The sequence below is a fragment of the Rattus norvegicus genome, chromosome 10 (genome assembly GCF_021556685.1).
Source record: "Rattus norvegicus strain SHRSP/BbbUtx chromosome 10, alternate assembly SHRSP_T2T, whole genome shotgun sequence".
Lineage (NCBI taxonomy): Eukaryota > Metazoa > Chordata > Mammalia > Rodentia > Muridae > Rattus > Rattus norvegicus.
The window spans coordinates 102,218,130-102,227,242 of NC_141543.1; the positions used below are offsets into that span (position 1 = coordinate 102,218,130).

At 42.3% G+C, this 9,113-nt stretch overlaps 1 long non-coding RNA gene across 2 annotated transcripts; it reads right to left on the reverse strand.

Annotated features, from left to right (window-relative positions):
* Positions 1 to 508: 508 nt before the first annotated feature.
* Positions 509 to 5,267, reverse strand: LOC148003158 (uncharacterized). 2 transcript variants are annotated; one of them, XR_015632410.1, is made up of 4 exons: positions 5,162 to 5,267; positions 4,423 to 4,579; positions 1,757 to 1,894; positions 509 to 1,070 (listed from the first exon to the last, which is right to left on the reverse strand). It is a non-coding gene; the product is annotated as an uncharacterized LOC148003158 (long non-coding RNA). The 2 variants fall into 2 exon arrangements; XR_015632409.1 differs by lacking the exon at positions 5,162 to 5,267 and adding an exon at positions 4,654 to 4,985.
* Positions 5,268 to 9,113: the final 3,846 nt, after the last annotated feature.

Sequence of the window (9,113 nt, forward strand, 5' to 3'; positions counted from 1 at the left end):
AAACCTCAAGCTCCTCCCTGAGTGACCTAACTCCTCCCATGAGGCCCTATCTCCTAAGGGCGGCACAACCTTGTCAAACGACATCAGAAACTGGAGTCCAAGTGTTCAAACACGTATAGAAAGTGCAGGACCACAAAGCAGTGAACCTATCCAGTAAAAACGGTGTCCTCAGATGACAAAAGGTCTTACGCAATGCATTAAAAGCCCAAACACTTCCGAGTCAATCAGAAAATAGCTATTCTACGTAACGATTCCCAGGAATAGACAGCGTTTAGTTTTTGTCAGGAATACCCAGTTTTCTAGGAACACTGTCCTTAGCATCCACTGGACTCCGACTGACCGGCTAAGAAAATCTCTTGGGACTTCCAGCTTCTTCTATCTGACTCTTTCAAACTGGCCAAAAGGTAGTCATTTAAGTACCTGCTTTGGAACTGTGTCTCTGGATTGGATTTCCAATTTCTAAGACAAAAGCAATCCGCCTACAATACTACACTTACTATGCTCTATATGAGATTTAAAATTTTTATTTATATATATTTATTTATTACTTATTTATTTATTCACTTTACATCCTGTTCACTGCCCCGCTCCTAGTCACCACCTCCCACAATCCTTCTTTCTTCCTTTCTCCTCCGATAGCGTGGGGACCCCTGGGTATCCCTCCCACCCTGGTACTTCAAGTCTCTCCAAGGCTAGGCACTTCCTCTCCCTTTGAGGCCAGACAAGCCAGCCTAGATAGAAGAACATATCCCATGTGCAGGCAACAGCTTTTGGGATAACCTCCCTCTCCAGTTGTTCAGGGCCCACATGAAGGTCAAGTTCATATCTGCTACATATGTGGGAGGGCTAGGATCAGTCCATGTATGTTCTTTGGTTGATAGTTCAGTCTCTGAGAGCCCCAAGGGTCCAGGTTAGTTGACTCTGTTGGTCTTCCTGTGGAGTTCCTATCCCCTTGGGGCCCACAATTCTTCCTCCTATTCTTCTGTAAGAGTCCCCAGGCTCCATCCACTGTTTGGCTGTGGGTGTCTGAGTCAGTTGCTGGGTGGAGCCTCTCAGACGACGATACGCTCCTGTTTGCAAGCATAGCAGAGTATCATTAATAGTGTCAGAGACTGGTGCTTGCCCATGGGATGGGTCTCAAGTTGAGCTGATTATTGGTTGGCCATTCCCTCAGTCTCTGCTCCCTCCCCTGTGTCTGCATTATTTCGTGACGTACAAAGGGCTCTTAGAACACTGTGTAGAGATGTTGAGAATCCTTGTAAGAGAGTAGCTTAGTACTTGTGAGTTCTACAATTGTCTGACACTTCTCACACCGTGTAGAGGGTATGGCAAATCCGATTTTATGGCTAACACAGCTTAATCAACATAAATTTCGAGAGCACTGAGGAAAGTTTCCCCGGATGAGCAAAGATAGAAAATGAACACTCAAACGCCTCCCCTGTTTTCTCTGTCTGCATGAGTTCCCACAACGGTCTGCAATGGTTGGGGAGGGAAGGGGCTTTGCAGCACTGGGCCTGATCCAAGCTACTGTATTTTCTGAGCTAAGTATCTGATTTTCCCCAGACTGTTGAATATCAATGTGCGTTCAAGCTGTTTCTCCAAATGCAACTTGTCTCTTCAAGTTTCGTTAGCCTAGTTAGATAAGGAATCTCTCAGGATGGAGTTACAAGTTCAGCATAGCATAGTATTTGATTTAGATTCACTCCAAAAACTGAACCACAGAAGTAACTTGTTTCACGGGAAGGCAAGTACCCACTTCAGGCATGTTGATGAATTGCATTCTCTCATCTCCCATTGTCCTGTGTAGCATCTAGACAAGATGCAAACATTTTTTATCTGCAGCATTTTATTGATTTCAGTTGTCCTTTTTTTCTATAATATATGCTTTGTTTGCCTGGAGTTGCAAAGAATAAAAATAGAACAAAGGGGATAAATCAAGTTATATTTCTTGTGTCAGAGCAAAACAAAACAATATAACAAACCCTCTACTATTCAAAACTAGACAAATCATCCAAAACAAACATTCACTTGCAGGGAGATGACCTCGAAAGAGACCAAGAATGGTCCCCATTCTGTGTTGCTACCCCTCCCAACTCCCAGCCAATCATGTTTGATGCATTTAGACCCTGCCATCCCTACAGATAAAACTTTCGTATCCATAAGTCTGTTGGCCTTGCATAGTCAGTAAAGACTCCCCACTTGAACAATAAGTCCCAGGTAGGAAGCAAATGGCCAAGTTTGCTTGATCTATCTCCTCAATGTAAGGAAGGCAGTAGGGGTCTACAATCTCCTAAAGACACCATTATCCTCCACATTTGAAGCATTCTGATGAATAAGAAGTGTGGTGACCTACTTTTTAAGTCCAGAAGCTGCAGTCTCTGATCATTCGAATGCTCATTACAATTCTATCTTTGCCACCAGCAGGTGATATAATCTTAGAATATTGCATACTTTTATATAAAACTTCAATGTCTGATCCCAGGGAAAGCTTCTCCTAAATAGCGATAATTACCATATTTCCTGTACTGAAGCTGTATGTGTATGTCAGCATGTTTTGGTGGCAGAGCTGAATTTCCAATGTGTTCTCCAGCATCCTGTCTTGCACTGAGACTTCTTCTTTCCATTCATGCCCTTAGCATGATGTCATCTGTCATTATGTCTCAGTAGAGGCCAAAGAAATGTTGGACTTTCACCTCCTAAAACTGTGAGTCCACTACTGTTTTTCCCTCATGAAAACTTGCCTCAGAAATTGTGTCACAGCCACACAGTACAGACAAATAGGGTTTACACTAGCCACTAAGGCGTTATGCACACTATTCTGATTTGTGTAGCCATGCAACCCTTAGGTATCTCTGTCAGCCATTCTGTGAGCGTCAGTGTGAGGGGCTGTGGTAAGTCATGCTGTCTGCCTTCAGGGAACTTAGAGGCCTATGAGGGCTAAACCTCAGAAAACCAAGAAACCGAATTTTAGGAAAAGTACCTGATACAACCATGTTTCAGAGCAATACATGGACAAGAAAGACAAGTCATGTTATGGGTTGGTAATAGCAGTTCATGGTGGCCTATCACACAGCTGTGGTACACACGCCTCCTTATCTGATGGGGTTTTGACTTCCCGGGTTCCTCTGGCTTTTCATCTCCAAAGCAATGAAAAGACATCAGTGAACACCTTCCTCCCGATTCCTGACTACACAAATGTATATCCTCCTTACTCTTCTTATCGCCGCTATTCCTTTCCAGTGGGTTCATCTGCAGCTACCCACACTGCAGTGCTCACTGCCACTTCTTTTTCCCTGTCTCAATGTGATTTTCCTCCTGGTTCCTGGTACACATTCCAACTAAATGGCTTTAAACCCATCTCATTGTTTCGGAGTCAGTAGCTAGACAAACCCAAAGGTGATGAAATTGTTGAAAATGCACCTTTTAAAAATAGTGACATATATGCACAAATCAGAAGACACGCATACATAGGTAGCATGCTTCATTATTTTTTGCTCCATTCAGTGGAACAAATTCAGAGCGACTTCTATGTTCTCCATGGACAATAATAAATCCAGGATGAAAATGCATACAATTCCTACTCCTGGATGTCATAGCCTGTGACAATAGACAAATACAATAAACATATGGGAACGACTTGCTGTTCACATCAGAAATAAACGCAAGGGTACAGATCATCCAGAGTTGCACTGAAACAGAAGCCACCTCATAGTTTACAGGCACAAATGCCCAGGCTGAACAAAAGAAACAGGGGTCCCCAAGGAACCGTGTGGAGCCCAGCAAGGCTCCAAGGGTTTCCATTTTAATCTCCAGTCCTCTAACCACCACACTGCACAGCACTTTCTTTTGATCGTTATTGTTGGGTTTTCCTGTGAGGATGTGATGAAGGGTCTCACTCTAGAGCCAGGCTGAGCTAGAACTCATTGTACATCCCAGATTACTCTTGACGTTACACTGATCCTCCTGCCCTGAGATTCTGAAGAGCTTAGAATGCAGGCAGGAGGCACCACGCCTGGGTGCTTCAATAGCCTCTTACTTAATAGAGAGATTGAAAACAGGCGGGCTAGTTAAATACCATCACTATTAGTTATGCCCTAGGAGTACATGTTGTGAGGACATGCTTATTAAGCTCTTGTTCCAAATAGAGTTTAAGTTAACCAGAATTAACATCTGTGAGGGAATCAATCTTTCCACTCCTTAACCCACCCTCGTGGGCTAGTCATTTTTAACACCAGTCTCTTAAAAGAAAATGCCTATTTATGTAACTTCAATGGTTGGGAAGGAACAAGAGGTACCAAATGTTCATCACATCCTACTTTCCCACCCTTGGTGCCAAGGCAACATTGTCTTATAGTTCAGCCCCACCCAGTCCCCCAACTCGGGACATGATACATAATGGAAAGAATTCCAGTCACTACTAACCTTGGATCACGGGTTGCAGCTGCTGCGCCCCTCATCTTTAGCAGCCGGTCAGAGGCTAAGCTGAGTGAGTCTCTCAGACTGTTATTCGAGTAAGCAGGATGTGTCTTAAAAGTGGTCCAAGCCCAAGCCCTGAACTCGGTAACATTGTTGCCTTTCACTTAAGTAAAAGGAAGCAGAGTGTAAGGAGGTGGTTGTTGTTAAAATGTTTGTCTAATGAGCAGGAGAGCTTACCTCACACCTGGAATCCATGTAGTTACCTGCGAGCAGTGATGTTTATATAGTCTACTCCAAAGTGATCAAATAAAAATGTAACAATTAAAAAAAAAGAAAGAAAAATATAGGTAGATAGTGCCTGAACAATGACACCCCAGGTTGTCTTTGTCTGCCACATTCATGTTCATACACATGAATGTACAGACAGACAGACAGACACACACACACACACACACACACACACACACACACACACACACACGAGAGAGAGACAGAGATAGAGAGACAGAGACAAATAGAAAGATAGAGACAGAGATACACAGAGAGACAGAACAAAGCCACACACATACAGAGGGGTGGGGATAGGGAGAAGGGGAGGGGTAGGGGAAGGGGAGCGCCAGGGGGAGGGGGAGGGGGAGAGGGAGGAAGAAAGGAACACTGTCCTAGCTTCCTTCATGCTTTTTTCTGGTCATTATCAGTAACTGTTTCATAACCCAGGTTAGTAGGTGGAAGTTCTAATTCTTACTATTCCAACTGAGCTGTTACGGAATAGTCTTCTGGTGGAAGGCTGCACCTCTTGCTTTCTGGTTACAGCACCTGCATTCTGCAGGGACCATGTGCTCTCCTCTCATGTTCTCCTAAATTAGAAAACTTTAATGAGAGCTTTGTACGACTCCATCCAACAAATATTTACCGTACTTGGCTCTCTGGCTTCCTTACATTTCCCTCCCGTTCCCCGAAGCCTAAAGCAATTAGGAAATCCATTAACTGTAATTACAAAGCTCGCAAGTTAATATATGCAGCAATTAATACTCACCATCTGTAACCTTCCAAATGGATATTTGTTTATTTCAATACTTCAGCTGCCACGTCTAAATAATGTGACAAAAGTTTCAAAAGCAAAAGCAATGAGTACTTTCTGTCAAAGAGCAGTGAGTGAATACTTAAACGAGCCGAGCCTCTTTATTGATTATAGGTTGTATTTATTGGTGTGTGTGTGTGTGTGTGTGTGTGTGTGTGTGTGTGTGAGAGAGAGAGAGAGAGAGAGAGAGAGAGAGAGAGAGAGAGAGAGAGAGAGAGAGATTAGATTAGAAAGAAAGGGCTTGGGTTACTAAACCATTGGCTACTTTCAGAAAAGTCATGAGATTATTTTGATTATTTTAAGACAATTCTTTTGTGTCATCAGTGCAGTCTCAGTAAGTAAGCAAGGCGTTTATGGTGAAGTGACTAAGAGAAAGTGACCGCCCTCGTAGACTAAGGGATTTTACATTGCACATAACTCTAGCTAGAGTTTGTGGCTGAACCTACAACCAGGAATACACGAGCTTAGAGGTCTATGCTGACTTTCAGCTCTGAATTGGAGAGCGAGCTAATGCATAAGGGGATAGAGCGACTGTGTCTCTCATGGACTCAAGGGTACACCTGTTCACGAGTAGGTTGGGGGTTCACATGTTCGCAAGTAGATTTTTGTGACTGAATGCCCGGTGTCTTCACCTCTGCACAGTCGCTTCTTTCTGCCAGGTGCCACTGTCTCTGAGCATTCCCCATTAATGGCACGAGAACCCCCATATTACAGCGAGAGATTGCAGGCTCCACATCTATGCTTTAATACTTTCCCCTCTCAATAGTTAAGCTTAGGTACCTGATTAAACAGGCTGACTGGTATTTCTGGAGTCCACCTTCCAAAGGGGACAGGCAGGGCACAGCTGAAGTTCCTTTACCCTTATAGGAGAAGGCAGTGCCCCACTTCTACTCCATTTCAGCATAATCCGGTTTTGCTGGTAGTCAGGTATTAATACTAAAGTTCATACATATAAATTAACAGCACCCTCAATAGATCTGTAGTCTGCCTAGGCTTGCGTGATAACTGGTATGCCTAACCTGAATCTTATAGGATTAGTCTATAATAATAATAGGATATTTTGAATATAGGGAATAATATTTCACATCCTTGGTCTCTTATTTAATATGCAGAATACACTCCCTACCATCACCCTACAAAATAAGGCTAAACCATGCTTGTGTAAGTAACTGTCTCTTGAAGTTACTTTGAACTATATTCGTATGAGGAAAGCAAGTATCATTATAAATAAGCCCAAAGATTAGCTTCCTTCACAGACCTTTGAAGTAGGAAACTATATGACTGTCCAGTCAGACCTGAATTGTGATTTTTATTCAGAGTCTCTAAAAAATGCAGTATATTGCTATTAAATCTTAAGAGCACACAATGCCCTACACAGAACAAAATCTCAAGCCACATGGGATGATGCTTAGAGCCAAAAAAGAATGTATAAAAAGTGACACTTAAGATTATATAAATGAACAATAACACAACATATAAATTCTCAGAATACTATAATCTCACACAAAAAGAGTAAGCGCTTTGGGAAATCCATTTATAGGGTCTGCTTTTAATAAAACGCAACTAAGGGTGTGCACTGGCCAGGCTTCACAAAGACCATGCAGGTTGCTGATCGGAGTTAGTTTTAATGGGGTTAGGGATTTTGATTGGTAAGGATAAGTAAGGGGGGGGGTTGTGGTGACTTTTTTGGTTATTTTAGTTCTGTGACTTTGTCCTTCCTCAGGAGGAAGAAATGGACTGAAAAATAGACGCCTCTCTGAGATCATAATAGGTGAGACTTAAAAGGGGAAATTGGTTTCACTTGGAGAAATGTTCTCACTATACTAACACCCCCCCTTTTTTATTTCACACCTTATTTCAGAGAGGGAAGGAGACGTGTTTCTTAATTACCGTAATCAAGTGTGCAGCCCACAGGAAGTGACTCAAAGGAAAAGGTGTCGGCTTCTATGAGCTGATAACATAGAAGCTGGTGACCACACAGGAAAGCCTTAGACACAGAGACACAATGTTAGTTTTGCGCCAGGGCTCTAAGGCCGGTGCTAAGTGACGGCATGCCCTTCTACTTACCTGCCTCCCTCCAACTGCTTTCAAGGAAAGCTTACAACACACATTGCTTATAGGTTTTAGAGCATGTGACTTCATGATCTTGACATGAACACTAATTTTTTTAGCCTCGAGCCTGAAATAATGAGATGGGTAGTTATTTATTCATTCACTCAACAAATTTTTTTTACTCTGTCTACCATAAAGGAAATCTTGATCTCCAGGAAGGAAAATGAATACATAATGTTCTTTTATTAGTGTGGCACATTAAGGGGATGAATGTGGGTAGAGATAAGCAAATCAATAGGTAAACATCTTATATAACATAAATATGTAAATTAGATCATTATAAAATTCAGTAGAAAATGTTAACTGGCAACGATGATAAGAATTTTTACTATATTGTACTTTGCTATTTTTTGTATTTTATTACTTAGTCTGTGTTTTGCTTATATGTATGTCTGTGTGCCACATGTGTTCAGTGCAGAAAGGAGAAGAGAGCATCATATATGGAGAGACATGGTGCTGTGAGCTGCCATACTGGTTCTGTCAATCAAACCTGAGTCCTCTGGAAGAGCAGGCATTGAGCCATTACTCTAGACCTTGCTTTTTGTGTATATTTTTTGAGTCTAATCTCACTAAGTAGTGATAGATGGCCTTGAACTCATGTCATTCTGCCTCAATCTCAACCTGTAACCTGAGCAAGAAGGTTGCATTCACGAGTCAGCACATCCTGTGTGTGTGTGTGTGTGTGTGTGTGTGTGTGTGTGTGTGAGAGAGAGAGAGAGAGAGAGAGAGAGAGAGAGAGAGAGAGAGAGAGAGAGAGAGACAAACATGCATGTGAAATTCAGAGGTCAGCCTCAAGTGTTGTTCCTCAGGAACCACACACCTTGATTTTTTTAGATAAGGACTCTAATTGGCCTGGACCTTCACAAGTAGTTTAAGTTGGATGGCCATTAACCTCTTGTCCATGCCTTCTTAGTAATAAGAAGTGCATGCCACCACGCCCAACATTTTAATGAATCCTGGAAACTGAACTCAGGTCCTAATGCTTTATGGGGCAAACACTTTCTCAACAACTCCTTCCCAGCCTGCAATTTTATTTTAAATGAATGGTCATAGACATTGTTCTGAGGATGAGTTGAATAAGAGTTGTCTTTTCTAAACAGAGGTGTTCATTCTAAGACTATCTTCTTTCTGGTTGGAGACATGGCTCATGGTTGAAAGCATGGACTACTCTTGCAGAGGCCAAGTATGTGGTCCTCAGTGCCCATCCTGAATGGTCACAACTGCCTCTAAACTCCAGCTCCGGGAGGTCCATGTTCTGTTCTCTAATAGAACCCACATTGACATGCACACACCACAAACAAATGTATAGGAATACAGGATAAAAAGAAAATGCAAATATAAAGTAAAATAAAATCCTACAGTTTTAAAGCAGATCATCTTTCAAGGGAAGGCATGTTGCTTAGATGCAGAGAGGATGTGGCAGGTGAAGGAAAGACATGAGACCAGGTCATGTGTTTTAGCTGACTTTGACAAGACCTCTGTGTTTTATTCCACAGGTTCGTGT